Genomic DNA, 6,237 nt, shown 5'->3' on the forward strand with positions numbered 1-6,237 from the left:
CCGCTCTTCTTGCTGAGGACATCTGAGAACCTGAGACCTGCATTTTAGCACCTGTCTTTACTAGATTGCAATGACCTTTGAGCACATCAGGACAAATTTGATAATGCCCAGGAGACTTTTCCGCATCAATGAAGGCATATTGTCCTGGAAGGAGCACAGCTGGATTGCTATCTACCACTTAGATAGGTTTTCAGAATTTAGGCAGGGTGCATTCAGTCATTATTTGTAGTGCTTTAATGGTTAATAATTTTAGAGGGATAATATGTTAGTGTATTGGTAAATAGAAGGTCTCTTCAGATTCCTCGGAATTAGTCAGTGTTTTACTTTATGAAGTGGAACACTACACTCCTTTATTGACAAGAGACTTTTAAGATCTGGGTGATCTGCTTCTCCTGTTTGTATAACATGAGAAGTGGAACGAAAGCCAAAAGGAATTGAGGAACGCCACTTGGGTAGCTCTGTTTCCCAGGTAGAAGCAAAAAAGAGGAGATGCAGGGACATTCTGTTTGGATTGCAGAAAGGCCTCTCTGTTCTATATAAGCAGAAAAAAAAGCACTGTTTTCCCAACCTGTCTGCAAAGAGGTCCTAATCACCCAAGTGTGATGGCTAAGTAACCGAAGAATAAATCTGAAAGAGCAGATGCTGCTGAGATCTATCTTTACCAGGCCAGTTGAAATACTGCTGTTGTGGTGTCACTTCTAATTCACAGCATGGATTCAGGACATTCAAGATGAGAAGGCCACAGCAATAAGATGATACCTGCCGCTGGTTTACTCCCTCACCATCGCCATTGCTCCGGAACTCGTCAGTGCCTCTGCAGGGAACATTGCTAACTCCTTTCCCTTTATAAACCAACTTCCTCCCCAAACAATCATATGTTTTAATGTTTTCTGAGTGCTGCAACAGCCCAGTGGTGGGGAGGTTTAATTCACTATGGCAGTGACGGCCTGCCAGGCTAACCTCTGGAGGAATTTCCTCCTCTGCTAGCGCTGTCGAGTACTTTGCGCAGTCACTGGGCAGATGAGTCACCTCCTGTCAGAGTCTTTCCTGGCCAGGCTTGGAGCCATTATCTCCTTCATGTTTTAACACTCGCTTCTCTGAGTTTATGATCTAAGAATATAACAACATGTCCAATATGTCTTCTCGGGGTGACTATATAAAAATACATGTCAAACCAATTATTGCCATTGAATACAGTAGTATCTTATTTAGCTGTGCTTTATAAGTCTGGTTCATTAAAGGTGAATATACGTGTTGCTGTCTTAAAACCTAATTGAACCAAACCTTAGAAATCAGTGATTCTAACAGCATCTTGATGAGGTGCTGTTGTTGGATGCTCGGTGGACAGACTCCATTGCCTTGGCTGAAACCAGATTACATCTTGTCAGAGTGGGACAAGATCATGGTTTTACTGGCAGCTGTCCCATAGTTGTGTTCCACTGCATGGGCCATGCAGACATGCTGATGAGGGAGGTAGAAAGTGAAAAAAGAATCACAACAACTAAAGTATATATTTTTATATTACTTAATTATATTATTGTGAAAAAAACCCACCACTTCATCATAAATCTTTTAATTCTACTGCATGGCAGTTTTGCTGGGGAAGACAAAACCTTCGCTGATATGAGACTGGACTTGAGACCCACTCTCCTCCAGATGAGGAGCCCGGGCAGGATATTCTAGACCATCATGGGGTAGCTCTGCTTAGTGCCTGAGTCGCTCCCCATTTGCCAGTACTTGAGAAGGGAGAGCTGTGAGTAGTCGTTCTCTGTGGTTACAAACATCACTGGTGGTCTTCCCGGCCTCTCTGATGGCCTGTCTCCTCACTTCCTTCTGTAGCTGAAAAATCCCGCTGAAGGAGGCTTCCTCAGCAGTCTTCCTCTCTACTTCCCATTTACAGACAGGAACAGGCTGCTGGCTGTGCCCAGGGCTTGTTTTCCAAGCTGGATGCTGTTGATGGCAGTCTTTGTAAGATGGAGACGAACTAAAAAGCTGTTTTCAGTTAAACAGCCACAGGTTATTTCCAGATCTCTGCTGGGGTCTTTACATGTTATTGTTGCATTATAGCTTTTTTGATTTTGGTGTGGGGTTTTTTTAATTCCTTTAATTTATTTAATCTTTTTATTGATGTTTTTAAATTTCACCTTTATATCACCTCACTTGCGGCTGAGTCTAAGCATGCTCTGTACAGCAATCTAGTATTTGGCACCTGCTTCTTGTAGGCATCGCTGAGGAGGTGGCATGCCAGACAAACAGGGCAGTCTATAGGCATTTATGTGAAACTTCCCCAAAATGAAAAGGTAGTGGGCAGTAAAGCAGAAAGGAGCTGGTTTCCTATCCATTTTTCTTCTAGCGGTTTTGACCTCTTTAACTTAAACAGTTACACTATGAAGTTACAGTTAATAATCAGGTCTAGTCTTTCAGTATCACCTGAAATTCTTTCTAGGATATGTGGGAGTTCGTTGCTTTTCAGGATCTTACAGCAGTTACAAGTACAGAGCTGCGGTTCATCACCTTTTTATAGTCCGATCTTGCTGAAGACCCTCGGCAACACTTGACTGGACGTGGCCTGTGACTCCTGCTGCTAGTTCCCTACCCTTCCCTTGAGGTGCCTTTTGCCTTCTCACCTCCTTCCCTTCCTCCCAGACCCTTGTTGCCTTCTTCCTCTGCAGCTTGGGACTCTTATCTCTGCCTGGTCGTGCCATGCCAGTGCAGCTCTCCTCAGAGCTCCCCTGGGAAGTATTACCCATCTTATTTAACACACTTCTCGGGAGGATACCAAGCTCTTAAGCTTGTTTTTACAAGGATAAAAATCACTTGCCACATGGACATCTTAAAAAAACAGCCTTCCGTTCTTTGCAGCATTATGAAAATTTTAGACGTGACGCAAAAAACACAGCAGAAGCCAAACTGAAAATGGAGCATGAGGCATGCTAGCATGTTCTTGCTCTTCCAGCTAGTCTTAATCCAGTTTATATGCTGCTTTTCAACCTAAATAACTAGTAAGTAGGAAAAAAAACCCTGTATGGCTGAGTGTGCTTATTGCTCGTATTTTTCTCAGGACTGTAGTCTGAATGTCATTCTTGTCAGATACATAGATTAATATGTTAAATATTTTAATGTGATGTGCACAAGGATTACAAAACCAAGTGAACTAAAGCCAAAGGCAAGTCAAAGTCAGTATAAGCTGAACTGAAACTTCTAATTAGTGGATTCACTGTGAACAGATCTCCCAAGTGAAGACATGTAACATCACAATCTAGAGGGAATGTATTTATTGATGAGAAGATGAGGTAAACAGGCTATTAAGTGCTCTATATTTCATGTGAATGAGGCAATAGCTTCATTAATAATGAATTCTAATTATGTCATCTCCCTTAGGTATCTGGTATGCCTTTGCTTATCAATACTTTCCTTCCTGATAGACAGAAGAATGTTAATAGTTCCAAGGAATAAGACTGTCCTTTACCGAGTAAAGAGCAAGGCTATTTTAGAAAATACTGAAAAGATGGTTCCTATCAAGTATTACTGTTCTGAACGAATATATGTAATTACAATTGCATACTTTATATATGTGATTGTATAACTGTATATACACAGTAGTAGATGTGTAATATGCATATGGTGTGATAATGCAAATATTATTGTACCAATAAAATGTGTTCTTGCAGTGCAATTTAGGAAGGGAGATCCTTTGGAGCAATCAGTAACATTTCCTAACTTGAGCTCAAAAGTCATGAGATAGAATAAGATTATGCAAAAAGGCAAGGAAAGAAGTGTCTGTGTCATCACAAGTTTCTAGCAAAAAAGTTCATACAAGAAAAACCTACATGAAAGTGTTTGGCATCTTCTGAATAGCAGACACCACGTCCCAAGTCACCCTGTTGCTACTATCAGTGTTACTATAACCCTGTATTCCCTGGCAACTGCAAGCAGGGGTAAAGAACAGTGGGAGCTGCAAGTTTCCAGATGTAGTCGTCTTCCACATCCTAGCATTGTTCATCTTCACTGCCAAAAACTAAGTGAGCGTTCTGCATACTTCCAGAAACGTTACTTGCCTTTGTCCCAAAGTGTTTTCCTTCTCCATTCAAGGCACCTACGTGCCACAAGCTGTGTTCATCTGTCATGACAAAGCATCACAGAGAGGAGAGGAGAGGGGAGGAGTCCATACCTGCGTGAGAGAGACCAGTCAGGAACTTAAGCAGCTGCACCCGCAGTTCTGCTTCCAAGCCCATCTCAGTGGTAAGGAAGCAATGATCTAGATGTGGAGGTGTGAAAATGCCTGTATGGAATGTAAAGGTGACTACACCCTAGAGCAATGGTATTTTTAAGAGCTTCTTTCAGGTCACAGAAACAGAAGGCCAGCTGCTAGGAAAGAGCCTTACACACTAACAGCTCCAAAATTCAATGGGGCGAGCATCCTGCAGCAAAGAGGAACCCAAAGCAACATGGGATGCCAGGTGACACAGCTGCTGTGCTCCAGCCCAGCCTGTGGATCCTGATGGACACTGCGCTGCCGAGGGAGCAGGTCTCTGCTGAGGACCGTGGCAGAGCAGCCTCGCTGCAGCTGGCAGGCTTTGCTCAAAGTCATAGATACTGTACTTATGCAAGCAGTCTCAGCTTTCATCTTAGGAACACCTAGAGCTAATAATGACCATGGGAAAGCTCACAAATATTAAATGCGAAGGTTAAAGACTGGAGGAAATGCTGGGAGTCACCTGGTCTACTTTTGTATTCACAGATTATGGCAAGTTAACTTTTTCTGATTAAAAAATACTTTTTATAGTGTCTAGTTTACAGTTGCTGAATGTTTATGAACGATAGTTCTACTCTATTGTATAGCTAGCAATTAATGGCATCACTGAAAGATCTTTTCCTTGTTTAGATAGATAACGAAGACCCAAGCTAAAATAATTTTAAATACACCATAAAATGTTAGGAAGATTGAAAACTACTGTAAAGTCACTAGTGGGTCTGTCCAGTTTTTGTAAGAATCAGAAGGAATATTTCCAATGACTTCCATGGGATAAGTTTCTAACGACCTTCACAATATGCAGCTCAGCAACATATATTTATGGGTCCATTATCCAGTTATCAATATTCAGAACTAAGTAGCCTTTTAATCTTTTGAAAGAAACCTTTTGTTCAAGCAAACTGGAACTAAAGATATACTGTTCCCTCAGTGAACATAGAGAAATTATAAGGGTTTTTTTTTCTATATTAGTGATTAAAAAATGTAAATTACATTGTTCAAAAGTTGAAAGTTAAAGTTCCATCTTCAATCACCTCTCGGTAGTCTAATGGTATAATCTAATGTAATCATTAGATTTGAAATGATCTTATTCTGTTAAGTGCTATCTTGATTTTAATCAGCTGTTCCTGTAATTACATTGTGGCTCTCCCATTAGTATTTTATCAGCCTTATTGAGAGCTCCACTATTAAATTTTTTTATAGGCTGCTATTTGATGTGCGGACTTCAGATTGGTTGGAATTTGTTGCATCTTAACTGCAAAACAGTGCTCTCTCTTTAATCCATTCAGAAAATACTGGAGCGTAATGAATTTTTACGTTTTAAAGATGTTTCATATTAATTGCAAAAAAAAAAGAAAATAAGAAGTTGGAGTATGAAACTGCAACTAGAGAGGTTAACTTTAATCCCTGAGAATTTGGATTGACAGCCCTAAAGTTATAAACCAAGTGAGCTAATTGATACACCCCGGCCTCACCCTGAGCTTTCTTTGAAGCTTATGAAGACAATGACACTTGAGCAATCCCTTGGGCGTACCCTGTTTCTGACGTCTTGCTGTGTTTTGTCTCACTCATTTGGTTATTTTTAACACACACACCTGAAATACCCCTGTGATGGCTTTGTGTGGTACCTTGAGCTTGGTTGCAGCTTAGAACAGCAAACCCTGAAACTCTGTAGTTCTGTCTACATCATAACAGTAAGAAAATACTTTGAATAAGAATGAGGAAAGTTCTAGACGAGATAACACTGAAATAAGCTCTATGAAGGATGAATGTAAAATTCTATACCTAGTTTCTTGGTAGTTGTATGCTTGTGCTATTTCGTGCAGCATTTTCACAGTGTCTTCTGGTTTGTTTATACTTGGGAAGCCAGACTCTAACATACATTAAAGCAGTCACGTAACATGAGCACAGACATATTAGGAATTCACGGAAGAATGGAGTTAGAGGGGTACATGCTCCCATTAAACACGTGCGTACATGCACTA

Source organism: Apaloderma vittatum, unplaced genomic scaffold, assembly GCF_000703405.1.
Source record: "Apaloderma vittatum isolate BGI_N311 unplaced genomic scaffold, ASM70340v1 scaffold11269, whole genome shotgun sequence".
NCBI lineage: Eukaryota > Metazoa > Chordata > Aves > Trogoniformes > Trogonidae > Apaloderma > Apaloderma vittatum.